Source organism: Seriola lalandi, unplaced genomic scaffold (assembly GCF_002814215.2).
Source record: "Seriola lalandi dorsalis isolate HSWRI2012SDOR001 ecotype SW California unplaced genomic scaffold, Sedor1 jcf7180002054353, whole genome shotgun sequence".
Lineage (NCBI taxonomy): Eukaryota > Metazoa > Chordata > Actinopteri > Carangiformes > Carangidae > Seriola > Seriola lalandi.
In genome coordinates, this window is record NW_019524906.1 from 1267336 (window position 1) to 1288436 (window position 21101).

The following is a 21101-nucleotide window of genomic DNA, read 5'->3' on the forward strand; positions in this document are numbered from 1 at the left end:
TTGTATGTTGTAATATATCTTGTGATGGATAATGCATCAATATCCAGTATCCAAAAATGACTTGAAGGTTAAAAACAACTTGTTAGAAGAGTTTATTTGAATATCTTATGTTTAGCTGGGATGGCATTTCAAAGATAAAAACCCATTTTTTGTGGGCTTTGTTCTTATCGTTGATAACTGGCTCAAATATACAATGATACACAACATTTCCTGATACAGTATGGTGTTTATTTATTTGTAAAACATGAGCAGTAATCATCAGGTTTTGGCATCGGTCCTGTTGAGATTTAAAGAGCAGTAGCCTCTCTGTACACTCACCATGATATGAAATGCAAAGGCTTCCCTCAATGCTTTATTATAGTTTCAACCACCTGACATGCCATCTCTCTGTCCAGTCTCACTGTACAAAAGATGGATGTACTGTAGTTCAGTTGGTGGAGTGGCTCAGCTATTACTTGTAGAGTACTTGTACCTTTATGTACTTGAAGTCTAATGTTGCTATGGTCACCTGTTTTGGGAAATGTAGCTCAATTAGATGAACCAGGTTTGGGTGAAAGTGGGTTCAACATAACAGTGAATGATATCACTTATTTACCTGGATCTGTGTAAAGGGTTTTCTTTCAAAAGTAATCTCAACATGTGACGCACACCCTTGATTTTGTTTGTTTAATTGAACTAAACAGAGCAATTTCCTACACAAGTGCCACATCTGTGTACTGCAGGTTCATCCCACTGTATGCTACCTGCACCAGACAAAGCAGAGAGACAAAGTTAGAAACTAGCTGGTGAACATGGTAGAGCATTTAGCAGCCAGAGAGCCAGATATTTCCCTCAGGACTTGGTGGAGACCAAAACTGAACGAAAATAAATCGAATATTACACAAACATTCACCAGCTGGCCAGTAACGCAATTCCTAATGAATGATAATGTTGATCTGTATCTGTTGTGCTTGTAAATGGGCAACTGGTTACGTTCACCAAATCAACTTTATATGTTATTGTTGTGTTCATAGTTTGTTGTGTTGCCACCAAGTGGCCGAAAAATCAATATATGTAGGTTTAAAATAACCAATAAATTGTTGAATAATTTCATAAATGATTAAATAGGACTTGGGTGCAGCTGCCACCCATGTTAACATCTGATTGGCTGATGGGTACAAGTGGGTTGGAATTGGTGTCAGCAATAGAAATGTGAAAATATGAAATTAAATATGAAATTAAAAGTACCATTCTGAAATACAGACTTTTCAAAAATCACATTTAGAGATGCACCTTTTTGAAGTTAATATTATGAAATAACGTTTTATAATAATACATCTGTTTAGGCCTACATGATGTCTATTATTTCTAAATGTGTTGCTATTATTTATTCAATTTTGTCCCATATGAATTTCCATACAATCCCTGCTGTCCCTGCATGTCCCAGTATCCACCACCTGAAAACTTAAGTGAGCTGAATTTTTAAGCAGGCAGCTCAGCTTCCGTTTTCTCCCACAGGACGTGAATGCAGCGCAAAATAGCCCGAGTACGAGAGAGCGAGAGAGAGAGAGAGAGAGAGAGATGGCAACAGTGCAGATGAGCTCCACTGAACAGCAGCCGGGTCCTCTTTCAAACAGACACACACACGCTCTACATCCCACACACACAAATGCCAAGACAGTCATACACATGCAATCCAATAACGAGAGCACCATCAGTCCGAGCTGCCTGCCGCTGCCGGTGGCAGCCCTCACCGCTTCTCAGAGATACAACGCTGGGAGCCCGCTGGGAGAGGAGCTCCTGCTGCCTTCATTGCACAAAGGAGGAGAGAGGGGAGAGAGGGGAGAGAGGGGAGAGAGGGGAGAGCCGGTGACTTCGTCTGGGAGGCGGTAGAAAATTCAGCAGCAGTGCTGGGAAGAGAAGAGATAGAGGGGAGGGAAAGTGAGTGAATGCAGTCCAGTCCAGCTGCTGTTGCTGCTGCCTTCGCTGCTGGAGGAGGAGGAGGAAGAGGAGCAGGAGGAGGAGGAGGAGGAAGCTCAGACTCTGGAGGAGCAAAATTATCCTGCACAGATCCAGCCAGAGCAGACGGCCAGCAGTGATTAGAGCACCTCCAGGCTTGCAGATGTGGAAGGAGCGCTGTTCGAGTTCTAGTCCTGGGTGAGCCAACTTCTCATATTTTCCCTACACACACAGTAACACACACACACACACACACACACTCATCTGGTGGTCCATTTGATCTGCAGTCTGACACTTTTACACACCTACGTGTTATCCATTACCACAAAGAGAGACTGTGCACATGGTGTTTGTCTTTTGTGTCCCTCTCCTTCGCTGCTGCCACTGTGCCTTCTTCCTTTGCATCCAGTTTGCTGTGGACAACTCTCACCTAAACAGATGAGCTGATGAGCTTGAGGTTCACTTGTGATCATGGTGACACTTGTTTATCACCTCAGCCTCTCTTCACAGTTATGGTGCAGTCCCGGCTGATCAATATGCATTGTTACTCAGATGGACATCAGGTCTCATTATCTCACGCTGCCTGTGCTTTTCTATTGTCATCCTTGAAATGGTGTGCTTGTGAATCCATGCAAGCAAAGCCCCAGTGTGTGTGTGTGTGTGTGTGTGTGCATGTGTGCATTTCTGTGCGTCTTTTACCAGTTCTCAATTAGGTTTTAATGATCTAAACATGGGGTAGAATGGGGAAGGCAGCCTTTGATCGATCCCTGCAGTCATCTCGGTGTGAGGCTCGGTGCCTGTCGTCGGCATGACACATCTAAGCCTCTGCCTGTGTTTGCTCAGCCCTCTCCCAGCTCTCTTCCTACCTTTATTCTGGCTCTGTTCAGTTCTGGAAATCTTTTTTTATTTTTCTAGCGAAGGTCTGAATACAGTTTTGCTTTAATCTGTTGCTTAACTGACAGGCTGTCTGGGTCGCTACTGTCCTGGCAATCTGTGCAAACATTTCATGCATTTAAAAAAAAAAAAAAAACATAAAGCAAACTGCAAATCATAGTTGAAATTGCACATCTGTTTTTAATTCATAAGACAGTTGAAAAATGTGGGGCTGTTTGTGTTTTTATAGAGAGCTGACAGGAAATTAGGGGACAGAGAGATGGGGAATGACATGAAACAAAGATCCCTGGCAGGACTTAAACCCGGGATGTTGTAATTCACTGTCAGCGCCTAAACCCCTAAGCTACTGATAAAACCCCAAACATTTCACCATCAACATCACAGTGTTGCCAGCTTGTTGTGTGCTGTGACTGAGGCATTAGCAAGTTTGTTGACCATCCAATTAGACAACTCAGACTATCATCCTGTGAAAATGTCCCGCAGTGAGGTAGAACTGCTACACAAAATTCCAGTAAGTGGGTGTACGAACCTCATGGGGACTGGATCTAGACCTAGTTTCTTTTGGCAGCTGTGGCTCTGGAGATGAAGCAGGTTGTCCAATAATTGTGGGAGTAGTTGCTCGGCCCCTATTCTGTTGGATAGAGAAATAGTGTGAGAGAATGGCTAAATGAGAGGCACATCATAAAATGCGTTGTCCATTAAGGTAGAAAGGGGCTAAATAACTGCAGTCCATTTACCTTTTTTCTCTCATCACGTTTACTTCATATATATAGCATGGAATTGTTTTTTTTTTTTTTACGCCACATGTCGTTGCCATCCCATTGATTCCCAACTGCTTGTGGATAACCACAGAAGCTGTTGCTGTCTAAAAATCGAGAGGAGAAAACCAACGTTCAAGGGAACGCAATTATACAACAGCACTTAATGTTACCCAAGGTGCCACTTAGCCCCCCTGTTAGACAGATTTACAGTAATGAAATGTCTGCTGACAGGTATATGTGCCCCCGAGAGTGCATTGTTGAATCAGGCCTGTAACCCTCCTCCATTACTACGCCAACACTTACCTTCTCATTCTGATCCTTTCTGTTGCACATAAAGCTGTCAGCCGTGCTCAATAGTGACATTACCTCAGCTTAACACTGCCAAAGAACAGCCTCATTGTTTTCAACTCTGGAGTATTTATGAGAGCAGTAAAGCAGAGATGCATCCGCTGTCAGCACGATGAGGGCATTGCTGCTCTTACAGAGAGGACAGTGCAGAGCGAGGAGGGAGGAGGAACAGGAAGGAGGGATAAAGTGGTAGAGGAGGAAAAGGAGAGAGTGCCCCTGTGAGTGGCTGTCAGATACCTGCAGGCACGCTGACATGTCAGCTGTCGCGGTTAAGATGTCCAGCTGGAACGATCATGGGACTGTGTGCTGGCCGTCCTCCCACTCCCTGACTACTGTAATGCCATTATAGATGTTCAGACGGAGCTGTAACCTTAATGCAGAGCTTACAGAACATCTGGGATTTACAAGTCTGTTTTTTCCAAACATGATTGCTTGATTTGACATTTGTCGTGATGACAGAGCGCCGTCGACCTCGTTACCTTAGGTTCCCAACTTTCTTTGTCAGACGTTCCCCCGACCTTGTCAGATAAACCCAAGCACCTCTTCATTGACATGAAGTTCTGAATGTTAAACAGATCTTAAAGTGAATTTTACTTAACTAATTAATAAGTGAATAATAATGGATGCTATAATATTTTTTCATGCAATTGGTCTGTCAACGTTTGGTTGATTCAAGCTAATTTCTGCCATTTATTTAGCAGCTATTGCAACTATTTATTACTATTACTTTAAGGTAACTATTTCAACTGTTCAATCATTTATCCGTTGCTTTTAATTCAAATATTTATTCATTACATTTAGCTAATGTCAAGCATTTATTTATCAGCTATTCCAGCTATTTATTTATTACTTCAGGCCATTACCATTAGTTATTTCAATCATTTATCCAGCACTGTTAATGCTAGCTAACTATTTTAACTATTAATCCATTTGCCTACTTTTAATTAACTATTTAAAATCAATCAGTTATGTTTAGTGTCAGTTTCAAAGGTTTACCAATTACATAGCAGCATTTCTTAGCCACCTATTTCAATTATTAAACCATTACATGTAATGTTAGCTAGCTATTTTATCCATTAGCCCACTTTCAGCCATCTATTATTCATCCATTACTTTTAATTAAATATTTCAACATCTTATCTCATCTTCTTACTAGTTTGGTGAGAAGACGTGGTGGCTCAGTATGTGGATATATTTTTTATTAAAATCACTGATATCGCTAAAAGATATATAGGATTACCTAGTGAAGACCCAAGTATGTTTTACCAGGGTTAATCAGGGCCTAATATAGATTAGATAATATAGAGTTATGCTGAGGCTTCCTTGACAAATTAGTAAGGCAGTGCGGTAATGAAGCACCACATACTGCAGTTTGTCACTAATGCCATTTATTTAGATGACGCTAATGGAACCACTACTAACTACAGAGCTTTTGTGATGTTTTTGAAACCAACAGGATCAAAGCCAAAGCAATATGTCAACCCACTACAATGCAGCACAGTAATAAAAGTGCTCTGATGTCGAGGAGTCAATTTATCTTCAGTGAATGTGTTTTTGCTGTTTGAAGATGGTGCAATTTTTGCCACTGTTTACTCAGAAAATATATTTTTCTATAATTACAGCTATATTAGCTAACATAATTTTTTCTGCTTAATGCATTTTAATATCATAGTGCCACAGCATCATCCAGCACAAGCGCTCATCCAAGCATGTGACCATTTAGATAAACCATGATCGCTGTCTTACGCTCTCCGGTTTTTTGGGGTGGTTCTTTTTTGCATTTTCTGAAAGCTTTTCCTTGGTCCATTTTCTCTTTTAACAAAACCGACCCATTCAAGCTGATGATATTGCCTGTGTGACTTTACTGGACTGGCTCAGGAAGACTGGAACCACGGCACAGATGAGATACAAAGAGGAGGCGATGGGGTGAGAAAAAGTGTTTTTGCTCTTCGGATGCTGCATATTTTATATTTTCAGAGGTCTCTGGATGAAAGAATGTGTGATGAGATGGCCCTGGCATTACACGCTAAAAGGGAGGCCATCGAATCTCGTGAGTGTGGGTCGGTAGTGCTTACAGACTTAAGAGGAGTTCAGAGACTACACTACAACTAATACTTGCATGGAGTCATTTTGTTGGCCCATTACTACTGCTTTTCAGCAGGTGTTGGTTTTTTAACTCCACATCTTTCGGTCCTTCACACCACGATGAATTGATCTATAAACATTACCATGTAAAGCAACAGACACGGTCCTGTTTATGTTCATGGCAGCTTAAGCCATCTGAACAATTCAAGCCTGTGGTGGAAGTGAACTGGTTGAAGTCGCGTGTCTTTGAGTGTAACAGGGAGCAGAGTGTCTCCAGCGCTGAGTTGTGTTATGGAATGAAGTGCAGGGGATTTGTGGAGTTTATATACTTGTCGGTCTCTCCGGCTCATTTCATTTTATGTATTTCTATTGCTGCTGGCAGCTTGAAGTGCTGCGACTGGCCAGCTATAAAACAATATTCTCAAGTATGGATCGGCCATCATGACTGAGCCTGCTGGAGAAAATGGAGGCCAAGACTCTTGCCTGTGCTCTCATCAGCATGGTACCGTGTTCAGCAGCATAAGACGTGATTTAAACAGGAGTCTAAGGATTACATTCTGTATTGTGTTGTTAGTGCAGAGACAATTAGTTGAAAAACATTTCCTGATTACTATAACTCATGTAGCATCCTCTAGTCTCTCTGAGCTGTGGGCAATAATCAGGCTTCATTCTCTCTTAAATAATTTATTTTAATCAACACCAACGTGGCAGGACAGTAGGTGGGATTATTATTGTTATTGTTACACTCAACTAACCCCCATAAAACAACAGAAGGTAGTAACAAAGATTACACTGAGACATGATGACATGAACAAGCAACTTATGATGTTTATGTATTCCTAGAGCAAGTGGTCAATGAATAAGAAAGAATATTTGTGTCATATAATGCTGTTTATCAATTTCAGTCTGACACTAAGTGTAAAAATGTAAGCTTTCTCTAAAGCTCAAGCAGTCCTTGACAAACACTAAAATACTCTACTCTAAAAAAGCTGTTTACCCTCGTTCAACAGACTAAATAAACCTACAGGGAAAGTTCCTGTCATATCAGTACTATGCGCTCTGCTTTGTCCATAACTGTTCTCTCCAGATGCATGAAGTGCAAGTTAGAAGTTAATCAGGGCAAAGGCATTTACTGTATTATACTGGAGTATATCTGTTACATGCAGCCCTACGCCGTGGTGATTCTAGCTGTGTCCACAATTACTGTATCTTCACCGGTTATCTCAATCAGCATCTCCATGTATGATTCAATTAAATATAACCGTATACTTTTCCTCAGTATTATATATAGTATAAAAACACTGATGTTGTTTTCATCCTCACAGTCAAAGAGTCTGCGGAGTGTTTGTCTGAAGACAGAGAAGAGCGTCTCCTTCTCCAGACTGTTTTGTTTTGCTCCTTCCTATGAACAAGCATTCAGACTGAAAGAGATGCCGAGCTATTAAGATGTTAGGGCGGCTTTCTGAGCACAATTTGATTTAAAAATAGCCTTTTATATGTATTTCTCCCATGACTCCCATGAAACCATTAAGTGCAGTTACATTTTGTCAAAAATATAATTTGTATTTTCAAAAACATCTCCAAATGTCTCTTTACTAATAAAGATAAAAGAGCAGATTCAGAGGAAGTTCTATCACTTCTATCCATGTTGTATAAACCAAACATTTGAAGAGTGTTTAAAATGCTTTCAGTCCTTCCAGTTTTATAACCACATTTGAAGCAGCTGAGCCAGGCAAACACAGCTGACTGTATTTTGAACCGCTGTGTCAAACCACCTGTGTCCCATGGGCTGACTCAAGTTACATCTTTCATACCATCTCTCCATGGACCCTGCACATGAGATAGCTCTTTAATCAGCTCTCTTCAATTATGTAGTTATGAACAGGATTAGATTAACACATGACATGTAATGTGTTTGTGTTGCTGTGGCTGATTCAAAGGACTGAGGACACAGACACACACACACACACACACTCACACACTGATCAGCCACAACATTAAAAGCACTGACAGGTGAATTAAATAACATTGATGACCTCGTTACAATGGTACCTGCCAGGAGGTGGGATATAATAGGCAGCAAGTGAACAGTCAGTTCTTTAAGTTGATGTGGTGGAAGCTGGAAAACTAGAACAGCATAAGGATCTGAGCGAGTCTGACAAGAGCCAAACTGTGATGGTTAGACGACGGGATCAGAGCATCTCCAAATGCCCGTCTGGTCTGATCCCATAGAAGAGCTACTATAGCACAAATTGCTGAAAACCTTAATATGATATGATAGACACACGTCAAAGCACACAGTGCGTAGCAGCTTGCTGCGGATTGGGCTGCGAAGCTGAAAGGGGGTCAGAGTTTCCATGTTGACCCCTGTCCACTGCTGAAAGCACCAATAGGCATTCGAACTCGACCGTGGAGCAACGGATGCAGATGGTCTGATGAGTGATGTTTTCTTTTACATCATGTGGACGGCCGGGTGAGTGTGCATCGTCTACCTGGGAAAGAGATGGCAGCAGTGGGAAAATGAGCTCCTGGCATTTATTTGGATGTTATTTTGACATGTACCATGTAGCTCAACATTTTTGCCGGCAACAGTATCTCCTGATGGCAGTGGCATCTTTCAGCGTTATATTCTGTCCTGCCACAAAAATTGTTCAGGAATGATTTGAGGAACATGACATGAAGAAGTTTAAGGTGTTGGGCCTCCAACACCTTAAACTCCAAATTCCTCAGATCTCAATCCGATCAAGCTTCTGTGGGACGTGCTAGAAAAACAAGTCTGGTGCATGGAGGCCTCACCTCGAAACTCACAGCTTGGTGCCTGATACCTCAGGACACCTTCAGAGGTCTTGTGGAGTCCATACCTTGGTGGGTCAGAGCTGTTTTGGGGGTCGAGGGAGACGTACACAATATTAGTCAGTGGTTTCTGTGTATTCACACACTCATCACGTCACCGACCCTCTCCTAATTGATTTTTAAGTGCTTGATCATCAAAAGTAGCATTTTATTTATTTATTTATTTTTTGGTCGTAGTCTCCCCATAGACCTGAACCAACTAATGACTTCAACTCTAATGAGATCTTTACGTATTGTGGTCAGGCACACTTAACACTGTGCAAGGGCATTAAGCAGTGGATTAATTAATCATTCTTCAAATGGGCCCTGTCGTCAACAGTGTGCCCGACTCAGCTGAGCTCTGAACCGTTCACGCCGCTGTTTTCAGGGTGATGATGATGCATTTCGATCAAGATTAATGTGATTAGTTGTGCAAAAATAAATATTCCTGCACACGAGATCTACGCCTGTGTTTTGGTTTATGGAGCTCTCTCAAGCATTGTCTGCTTCCCTCACTCTTCCTCTACTCATCCTCATTAAGAAATTGGTCTTTGAACCGGCTGAACCTATTTTAAATATCCCAGTGAGCCATCAGTATAAATGAAGATTAAAGATTCATGCTTCTTTGCATCTTCATATCAGACCATAACCCCCAATGCTCCTCTGTACTCACACTGTCAGAACTAAAGCTGACTTTTATCCTCTTTCCAGCCGTTGAACATAAATCAGATAATCAGTTGATCAAATCATTTTCCTGAGGTGGAGATCAGTAGAACAGGGGAATGAGACTGAGCTGCTCAGTGAGGCTGTTCTCTCTGTTTTTCTTTGTTTGATTTGCCTTCTTTGCTTGTTGCTTTATATGTTGCTTCCTTGGTTCTTAATTTTGCAAACCTGTATGTGAGCTTGGTCGCCCACGTTGGCTTCTTGGAAGACAAGAGGCATGAAGAGTGAGAGTTCGAGTCGGGATTTGAACCCTCTCAATGGGTGATTCCAAGTCACTGATCCTCACTGTTTAAATGGGCAGCTCAACATTTTTTTTTTTTTGAAACATACTTATTTGCTCTCTGGAGGAGAGTCAGATGAGAAGATTGATACCACTTTCATGTCATGCTTGAAGCTACATCCAGCAGACACTTGATCCAGACATCCACAATTTATGCTAAACTGAGTGGTTGCTGCCCCCAGCTACATGTTTTCCGTACAGACAGGGGGGTGGTGTGAATCTTCTCGTTTAACTCCTGGCACAGAAGTGAATAAACCTTTTTTCCAAAGTGTCAAACTTCCATTAAGCAAAGACCCCTGTAGGTTTCAAGCAGAGGAAATGTGGATCAGATGCAGACAGGGTATTTTAGCAGATCAAAGAATCGAAAGCGTATTTCTGTAATTGCAGATGGTTCGTTTTTTTTTTTTTCCCATGATGAAAAAGCATCTAATATCAAAGTTGAAGTACTTTTCCATACAGTACATATGCTGCTGCCAATAGCCACATATTTTGGTTTAATTCCACATTACCATTCACATGACTGCCATGTATTTAACATTATTATCTACATATGTTCACGTATTAGTCACACATGACCAGGCTGCTGTTGCACACGAGCATTTTCTTTACTGCAACAAATTCTGTTTTCTGAACGAGCAGCTGACATTTATTAAACATTTACATTGTCATCAGAATTTGATCCCCAGAGGGATTACATTCCTCCTGAATATACAGTACGCCTTAATGAGGTGGGGGTCACAGCAAGGTCAGAAATGTCCTGTTGTACTTACTTTGTTCATTAATGCTTTTGAGCTTGTAGCTTGGAGGTGCTAAGACCCATCTGCCAGCTGACAAAAAATGTAACACATTACTTCATTATGGAGATGTTAATTTGAGCTGGGTTGCTATTTCCAAGTGACCTTTTAGCTTGACAGGAAACAAAAGTGTTTTCACTCTGGCTATTTCACTTGATAGAATTTGTGAAAATATTCTTCATGGCACATTTGGATACTGATTCAAATTAGAAACGATGTTGGAAATAATTACAATTACGAGCCATGTCATAATAGGAAAAGGGACTGCAATGGCATACAGTACATACATGTTACTATTTTGTTCCTGCATCATTTGAAGTCATAAATCTGCAGCTGTAAACCATGTGTAAACCATGCATAACAGATGGGTGTGATGAGATTGTGCTTAACAGACTGTAGTTCCTCTTCCTCCTTCGCCTTCTTCTTCTGGACTTCCTCTGTCTCTGTGGGAACATACAGATTCGGTTTGCCTGTCAGAAGTGTTTGATCAGACCTAATCTGCTGAGGATCTGCACTTTGAACTGACTCACAGCTGTAGCAAGTTTCCCCCTCTGTTGTTTGAGGCATTATAGAGTGTATACTCTCCTCATAAAATAGCAGGAGCACTGTGTGTACCCAGTACGTTTTTATATGTAGAGGCGGGCGACGCGCTGCTTCTGAGAAGTAAAGGGTTATGTTTGTCAGTATAGATCACAATCTGTGGATCTGTGCGTCTATGAATATCTCTGCATGCCACTCTGCGCATGGATATAGGTACATAAACAAGTCCTCGTCTGTTTAATGTCCTCCTGTCACATTCCCTCCGTTCGACAGGTGGACTTTCTAATCTGTGCTGGTTGCCACACTCGTGAAGAGGACAAGCCACTTCTGGACATCATGGGGAACATTATGAATTTATCATGGGAACCAGGAAAGTCACAGCGAGACAGTGTTGCATGGGGCTGAAGGTTTACTCGTCTTCACAAGCCTGTCATTGGTTAGGGATGAATTATTCATTGTTTTTTATTTTTGTCTCAGAAAAACATTGATCACAGAATCAGGGATCAGCCCGGCTGCGTGACAGTCGGCATGTATGACAGCACGTTGTCAGAACCCACCTCATCCCTTTCAAAGACAATCATTTCCCTCTGTCCCTTACAGTGTACACCCATAACTTTCTTTCAAAGAATTTTCTATTCACCCTCCCTCTGCCTCTCGCCTTTGTCTCACGATGAAACGTCTCATCTGAACCACTTTCAATGGATCTCTCGACTGTTTCAGTGTGGGGAAGGCAGCGTCTGCATGTCAGAGTAAACACTTTCAAAAGAGCCTGTGAATAATTTGTACGTCAGGGTGTAGCTGCGGTTGTGTCTGTTTGCATGGACGAGGCTTTCTTTTCTTTTTTTGAAGCGGTGCAGGGTGTTTCTGACTCTATCCAGAATGCTGTTTCATCCGAGTGTCTCCAATGCTGATTTCTGTGTGATGTCAGAACGGATCTATGTTTAATGTGCAGGCAGGGCCCAATTACTCTGTGCCCATAGCTGTACCTAGAGACTTTAAAGAGGCCCCTTCGCAAGCCAGATAAAAGGCCATGATGTCGTAATCCGCCTCAGACTTGTCTGGTGAAATGGCGTGGCATTGGTGATCCCCTCGAAGGACAATGATTGCTCATCTCCTGCGCTGGCATGCGGCGTGGACATTCGCTGTTTGTTTTGGGGTATTCTTCCCCCCTGAAGAGTTATTTGAAGCCCCTGTCTTGGCTTCCCTTTTTGTTTTAGAGTCTGAAAATTTGAGATGATTCTGTGAAGATGGGGGGGAGGATCTCTCCTCTCCAGTGCCTCTTCATCCCTCTTTTCCTTCTCTTCCTCCTGGAGGCCTTCAGGGAGAGCAGCTGAGTCACTCTCTCCTCCTTCTCTTCATCATCTGCTCTTGTGTCTCCGTCCTCCACCTTCGTTCTGTTTTCTCTCAGTAAGTGTCGTCACAGGAGCTGACAGCCTGTGTCAATTGCCAAGGTTCCCTGTTCACTTCCTGCAGAGCCTCAGTTGACAGTGTGTATTTATTTATTTATTTTAATTTAGCTGAATTTATGCATGCATATTTGCCATTTCACTGTCAGCATGCATGCCCCCCCCCCATTAGTCTGAGTTGTAGCATGGACAGCAGCAGCAGCAGCAGCAGCACACTCTGATGGAATCTCTGTTGAGTTGAGATTTACATCAGAGAGATAAGAGACTGTGGCTGTCAACCAACCATCCAATGACACACACACACACACTCACGCACACACACGCACACGCACACACACGCACGGTTACAGTCTGTTTCTCTGAAGTGCCTCACTTTCGACAAATCCATTTCTAGGGCTCTCCTCTTTCCGTGGTTCTGTCAGGATGTATAATCCCTCATCACCTTCCCTAAACCATTTCACATCTCTGCTTTCTGTTTTCATCTGTCATTCTGTAGAAAATAAAATCTCTCTGTGCTTCTTTCGCTTCCATTTCTAATTTTATTTTGCATGGCGCCCCACTCTTTCATGTCTAATGAGTGTTTGAAGGCATTCCTGTTCTTTTTCTTGCCTTTTCTTACTTTTAGATCCCATTGTTTTATTTTTTTTTTTTTTAACATGGTCAGCACCTTTACATTTTTCTGCTATGTCTTCCTCCGTTCAAATACTTAACTTGTAGCTTTCTTTTAACAAGAATTCGTTGTTGCATTAGCTAATCTCTCAGAAGACATGGCACAGTTACAGGATCTACTATTTCTACTTCAGCTCATAGCTATAAACAGTCATTGCTTTTCAGACAAACATCCCCTCATTATTTAACCAACACAAAAAGGAAAGTAGGGGAGAACGAATACATTTGTGATTTAACAAATGAACGATTAGCTCCACGAATTTTGTGTAGTCATTTTTGTGAATGCAGAGCGCTGAAAGAGTTATTGATCTTTGAAGTTTAATCAACAATTAGCTGCTGCGATGTGATTTGCAGTGAGACTCTTTCTGTGTCACTGTGCTGTGAGAGTAGATTCAGTGCCAGCGTTGTTGCCTGAGATCCTATAATTGCCTCAGAATTCTTCCTGTAATTAACACTCTTGGATAATTACACCAGAATCCCAGACCTCGCTATTCTCACATTATTAGGCTCAGTGTGGCGGGAAGGAAAACATGCAGATGCACGCGAGTACGTGCAGACACGTATACAATATGTTAGTCAGACTGTCTTTTTTTTATTATCATGAAGGCTCTAAGTAATTAACCAAACAAAGGGATTTTCACCTCAGTATTTCTGTTTGTTGCTCACTAATGTGCTCACATTTCAGACGAGGCTGTTCCCGACTGTCAGCCGTACCCAATTCAAAGCTTTCTCTGTCTTGGCTGCGGCGAGATTAAAGCTGAGAGGAGGAGAAATAGGAAGTGGACCGGGCAGTGTGGCAGTTCCCAGCGGCGCAGGATTAGAGGGTGGGACGGTGAAGTAGGCCATACAAACAGGCTCAGCTGAAATATGGACAACAGACCATAACTGAGCTGGCTGGCCCAGTACATTTCATCAGCATGTCATTATGCTGTAATCCCAGGCCAGCCACTATGCTGGCTGCATGTGTGTCAGACAGGGATAATTATTGGTCAGGGACACTTGTGGATATTGCTATTTCCACCTTGATGTAGTATAACAAGACTTTGATGTCAGATGTGCCCTATTTTATCAGAAATTGTATTTTGGTTTGAGATTGCTTTTTGATCATGTAAGATACGTGATTCAAAAATGAATGACAAGAGCTCATTTTGATGTTTGTCTGCACTTTAGGGAAACAAAGACATGACAGATGAGAGCTGTGAGGAAAAATCAGAAAATCTTGATATATACTGCTTTTTAAAAACAGGCCAGAAGTCTAAATTTTGTTATGTGATTGCGGCAGTGACGGCCGGGCCCAGAAGCATTATGTTTCTGGGTTGTCCATCTGTCCGACCATCCCACTCTCGTGAAGATATGAGGAAATTTCTTTCAAATTTGGCACAAACATTTACTTGGACTCAAGGCTGAACTGATTGGATTTTGGTGGTCAAAGGTCAAGGTCCCTGTGACCTCACAAAATGCGTATTTGGCCATAACTCACACAAATTCTTACGGTCATATTTTATATCCAAATGGTCAAAGGTCAACTTCACTGTGACATCATAATGTGCTGCAAAAACACTTCTGGCCATTATTCAACACTGTAACTCAGGAAGGGGAGACTGTGACCATATTTCCTGCAACTGGACTGGTTGGCGGAGGCACACAACAGCGAGGCAGTATTTCTAGTTTTTACAACTTTAATTTATAGTGTTGAATTAATTAAAGAAAAGCAAGAAAGGCGGGGGAAACAGATTTGTCTGCATTAGTTAGTGAGTGTGGATTTTATTAGGCAGCTTGTTCCCAGATATATTTTGGAGAAACGTTTGTCTTTGAAGGACCAAAACTAACATGAAGTAAGTAAATGAATAAGGTTATCTTGAGTTCAAAAGTCACATAGTGTCTCAGGAAACTTTACAAAAAAAGAAATAAAACACAGACCACAGAAAAATAAAAAAAATATGGAGAAACTTCTCGTTACTTCTCACACCTTCTCAGCTTGTGATGAGCCATGTTTGCCAAATGTACTGCCCTATTCTGGGGAGTGAGAGCTGAAAATAAAGAAATGATCCAAATTGGCTGAAAACTGAAAGAGATTGTCAATGCTTATTTGAAGCAGCTGAGGGATGGATGGTGATTACCCTTTTAGGCCTTCTCAGATGCAGGAGGGATTTAATGAGACTTACCACATGAAATAATATGATACACAATAACAAGACAGCACTATGACTCCTTCCTCTTCAGTGAAAATGATGAGCCTGTGCAGTTTAGTTCACAGTCAGAGAGGTCAGGAATGCCAGCAAGCATCATGCTACAGAGGAGAGGCTCAGAAATAACCAGCTTCAAATTTCTTCTCATGAATAGCATTACTGCCTTATTTCACATCATGCTATTTCAGTCTCGATACCAACTGACACAAAATGTAATTAGCACATCTGCGAGGAGATAAAGAGGCACATGTTGCAGGGCGCTCTAACAAGTCCTCTACAGGTAACATACAGTATCTGTATCCTTCATGTCTTCGCTTTTTCTGTCTGCCAGCCTGTATTTAACCACAGTGAACCTCTCACATCTGTGACTGACTCTTTTCTATCATTTTCTCACACTTTTGTTTCAGTACGTGGAAATAAATAATTTTAACTTCTCTTTTCTCCAACTTTGTTCTCAAAGGTATACGTCAATATTTTGGGAAATACACCTATTCACTTTCTTGCAGAAAGTTAGCGGAGAAGATTGATACCACTCTCATGTCTGCATGTTAAATAGGAAACTAACGTCAGCAGCTGGTTAGAGGTGCAAAAATTCAAGAGTAACAATGTCAGCTTGTGGTTACTGGTCCTAGCCAAGAAATAGTGATGCATGAAACCAATCACCTGTAAAGATATAACATAGTGTGGCCTAGTTTATACATCCTCCCCTTTCCTCTTCTTTCACTGTTTCCTCATCACCTTTCGTAGGTCTGGTGTCATAACTTTAGGTGGCCGTTCTTGTTGCAGGACCAGCCAACATCACCGACAACCAAAGTCACCTCCACAGTGTACGTGTTGTCACTGGACAAGCTGCGCATGTTTCAGCTTGAGGATGTTTCATTGAACTTGTGAACGAGTTTTGGAGGTGAGAAGTCTCTACAGACTCCCCTTGAATGTACCCACTTAAGAGTGAGGCTTATCTTTTGTGTGTTTTCTCTTTGTTCGTGAACTTTTTTTTTAACTTTCAGGAGTCACTTTTCTAATGTTGTGTATTTCAAATCCTTGAGCTGTCTCTGTGTCATGTCTGTCATCGTCAATCATTGTGAATGACTGAAGCTCTCCTTCCAAAAATGCTAAGTATCAACCTGCTAAAGGACTTCTGTGTCCTGTGTCCCATGAGTGAGTTACATTTTCAGCTCCGGTTATGTTCACACTTGAAATCTTATCTGAAAAATTGTTGAATATAGTTGTTCTTTGACTTTGTTATAGATGCAGCTACAGCCAAAGTGATGTTTTGTAAATATTACTGAGATTAACTTGTCCAGCTGAGTTTAAAAGGATGAAAGTGATAAAGTGGCTGCAATTGATAGTTTTACAATAGCAACAAATGTGTAATGTGAATAGAGATGTCTCAAAGTAAAAAACCCAGCGAAAATTATCACTCAACTCTGTAGTTCCCCCAAACTCAACCAAGCTTTTTTAGCTTGTTTTAGCTCATCGTTTGGACTTTTTGGTCGAAAACTTAACTGTTTTGACTCACTTTTTGACGAAAAATCTTAAAAAACCTGCTTCATGCAGAAGTTTTTTTTCAGGAGTTACCAAAGACCAAACAAAAGGGGAGTATTTAGCTAAAGAGCCAGATATTCCCCTTCAGAGGTTGGTAGAAACAGAGCTTGGACTCCAAATGAATGCTAATGTTATTGGATGTCAGTAATTGTGTGTCTTCCATTAGGTTTGATGAATGCACTCGCAGGTGGACTGAGCAGTTTCACTCCCTTGTGGTCAAGTGGGTAAAATCTTAAATGGCCCCAATTGGAGAAAATCCAGTGTCTCACTGCTTTTATAACAAAGCCTTACCTAGCAATGGTTGGAAACTGTCTCATTAGACCTCTGACAGTTCATGTTAGACTGACAGTGGCTCTGTCAGCTTATCTCTTGAACACTGCGGACGGACAGCTGTAGGATCTAATATGATGTGAAATACGTCAACTTGCAGCTATCTGCTCCATCTGTCTTCCTGCTTGTAACAAGTGCTGCTCCCACCTGGGACCTTAAGCAGTACAGAGGTTGATCTGCCTGATTCCATCAGCGGCTTTCAAAGATGTCTCTCCCTGCTTTATTACATGGACAGAACTTTCTCCACCACACTGCTGTCGAATGATAAATTATGAATAGATGTGAATCCAGCCGCACCGCCGGCCAGGCCTCAGGATTACTTTCAATTTGCACACCGCCTCCCCTGCTCCTTCATTGGCTCACCTCGCTTGTCAGACTTCTTTCTCGAGGGACCTCGAGGGCAGTATTAGATTGCTGCCTAAAACTCTAACCCCGCCAATCGTAAGAAGTTTGAGAAATGAATCTTTATGGATGCTCAATGTACTGTATATACTTACACAATGTGCTCCTGTTGCTGCCCCAGTATTTGACTCCTACATGAGTGGCATCGCCTCTTACACATGGATAACATTCCTCATTTTCCTTCTGGGAGGAAGCTTCATTGCATGTGTGACCCCTCTCAGATACTCATTGACTCCAGATAACTGGTTGCAATTGGCCAAGTTGATGAGCAGGCAGCAGGCAGTGAAAGGGAAGTAGAAAGGACAGGGATCCTTTTAATGAAGCCAATGAGAAGGACACGCAGAGCCTGCAGGCTTCGAGAGGGATTAGAACAGACGCCAGTAGATTTAGGCTTATGATGCTTTCTCAAGTTTCTCAACCTTGAGGGGTGGGAAAGGACGAGGAAAGTGTTGAAGTCAGAATATAGAATGAGAGTTTATGTCTTTTACCGTGATACACAGTGCTGTAGATATCCCCTCCTCCATTATACTTTAGATCTTTAGCTGCTCACCATCCAGAGATGTTGATAAACAAAAAGATTTTTCTAAAGGTCAGTGTCCCTAAGACACTGACCTTTAATAGACAACTCACACAGTCCTCTGCAGATTGAGGACTGTGCATGTGTGTGCGTGTGTGTGTGTGTATGTGTGTGTGTGCATGTGTGTGCGTGTGTGTGCATGTGCGTGTGTGTGTGAGAGAAAATGCATGCCTGTCTGTCTGTTTCTGTATCTCTGTGCACTCATGCGTTTTCATGTGTAAATTGGAACATAAAATACTGTGTGTGTGTGTGTGTGTGTGTGTGTGTGTGTGTGTGTGTGTGTGTGTGTGTGTGTGATGATCTGAAGTGCAAAGAACTACAAGCGTGTGATGTGTGATGCCGGCCTAATATGCCCTGTCTCTGCCTCTCTGAATGTGGCAGCGAGTGTGAGAGCGTCGGAGAGTCGAGCCAATTGGCATGGAAAGAGCCTGGGTTGAAGTGATGGCTGGTGACACGGCAGACAGGCCAGCCAGGCAGGAAATGGATGCCAGCGGGGATACTGATCACACTCACCTCCACCTCTTGATGACTTTGTCTTTCTGGCCCTTGTCTCTGTGCCATCTATCGAAGTGCAAACTGCAAAGTGCTTTGTTGATACAGATAAACACTTGTAGTTGTGCATTCATGGGGGAAATTAGTTCAAATTAAGAGTCACAGTTAAAGTCAGGACTCTCTGAGGTGACCTTAGGTTGGATACATGGAAATCCTCTTTTCTAGGGGTAATTTTGTTTGAAACTGGGGGAAACTGCTTCTCGATTTATTACTTCTAACTTACTGTTGAATGCGATAACTGTACTGAAATTGCCCAGTATTGGTTTGTTTTGCCATAAGAACTGAAGCCAGATGATGAATTGTCATTGTTCATACAAATTTACAATCTCTGGGATGTCTGAATTAATTGGAAAGGAAGGAAAACAGCAGAAGTGCTGTGTTTTGAATTGGCCCCAGTTCTGTATTTCACCGGCATAATGGAAATAGAAGAGAATATTATACAGTAATATAGAGGCTGAACAGGTAGTGTATGCCGAAGCAATCAAAGCAGAGAGGCTGACAACCAGCTATTTAATCTAAAGTTATAGAGTCACAAAGTAATGGATGTTTCCAATTCATTACATTTAGTATTTGATCAGGGAGCTTTCAAAGACACAAATCTTGTAGTTAAACACCTTCAGACTGGATTGTCTTATTCTATCAACTAATCAGTGATTGCCACACAATCAGAGCAGACTCATAACAAATTCTATTTTGTTTTCCTTTTTTATAAAATCAACCCCAAAAGATTTGGACAAGGACAAATTAACATTTTTTATCTGTTCTGTTCACAAACAATCCATCCGTCCTTCCCATTCCCCCAATTACGTCCTCTCTTTCCTGGTGGTCTGTCACTTCTTATCCCCGCTGAAGTCGTGTAAGTAGCCTGAGAGGCTGCCGGAGGGAGGGGGACTGCTGGGTGACTGACACACTCTGATCACAGGGGCTTAAAGAGAGGATGGCCATTTAATAGGCTAGCTGGCAGCGGCAGCCTGTCCACATGGCAAGTTGGCTGAAAAGACCGACGGGTGACTGACTGGTGTTGTCATTCCACTGTGATACTCGTGTCCATAAGCAAAGGACAGTGAAGCCACAAGTGTTGCAGATGCCTCCATATTGTCATTAGTTTTTTCTATTTGTGCCAAAATGACATGGCTGCCATTTAAGGGAGTAAGAAAGACACTGTTATGAATCATAGATACATTGGAAAGATGTTTGCTGTTTAGAAAAGAAGAGTAGGGAACTTAAAAGAATATACTGACATTTTGGGGAATATATTTATTTGCTTTTTTGCAGAGAGTTAGATGAGAAGATTGAAACTCTCATGTCTCTATAAACAAGCAGGATACAACATGTTAATAAGTGAGCTTTAGAGGTATTGGTTGGTGCATTTTTCCCTCATACAGAGTCAGAATAGCTGTTTCCTGCTGTTTCCAGTCTTTATGCTAAGCAGCTGCTGCTGGCTATAGCGAAGCTAAACGATCCATATCCCAGCTTCAGCTTTATTTTTACCCGACAGACATAAAAGTGGTAGCAAAAGCATATCTTAAATATCCCTTGAAGCTACCTGAGAGGTAACAGGTACCATTTGTACTGACTGGTTTAATCCTGAACACTACATGTGGAATGTTTTCTGTCATATCAATGGAGAAATTATTGTTGACTTATTGGAAAGCATTTAATGCTGAAATAGCAAACTATGAAATTTAAATAATTAATTACAATAATTGGATTTTTAATCATCATTAGTCTCTTCAGTGTGAGCTCTCAAGTCTCATGAGGCCTTGAAATAAGCAGACGATAAATAAGTCTGCCACCCATGTAATAGGCCTAAATTGATGGAGCACAGTAATGAATTACTGTTACAGAACGCTGCTAATAAAAGTGTGTTAGGTCGTGTGTTGATACGATAACACTGCTGAGGGTTTTATAAGCCTCGACTGGCATCACCAAATGTGTGAATGTGACTGGGGGAAGATGTGTCACCCTGCATTACAGCGATGGCCTGTGGCCCCTCAGAGAGTGGCATCGAACTTAATGTTCTTTTGAGCCGCGGATCCCTTTGTGTTAACTCAAACTGACTGTGCTGGGAGAGTTCGTATTTGTGTGGGAGAGCTTGTGTAGGAACCCCAATATTTGTTTTAACCTTCAGCTGTGAACATGCCTCGGTACAAACTGAGGGAAAAAAGAAACCAGGTAAGAACCTCATGTGGAATCTGTAGAGTATTTTAAAGTTTTTATTCAGAATATGTGGACA

General features: G+C 41.7%; 1 protein-coding gene across 1 annotated transcript in view; it reads left to right on the plus strand.

The window, feature by feature from the left end:
* The first annotated feature begins 1579 nt into the window (after window positions 1-1579).
* Window positions 1580-21101, plus strand: part of lingo3a (leucine rich repeat and Ig domain containing 3a) — a 33300-nt gene continuing 13778 nt past the window's right edge. The window contains exon 1 of the mRNA XM_023408102.2: window positions 1580-2136. The gene's annotated coding sequence lies outside the window, so the exon portion shown is untranslated. The remainder of the gene's footprint in view (window positions 2137-21101) is intronic.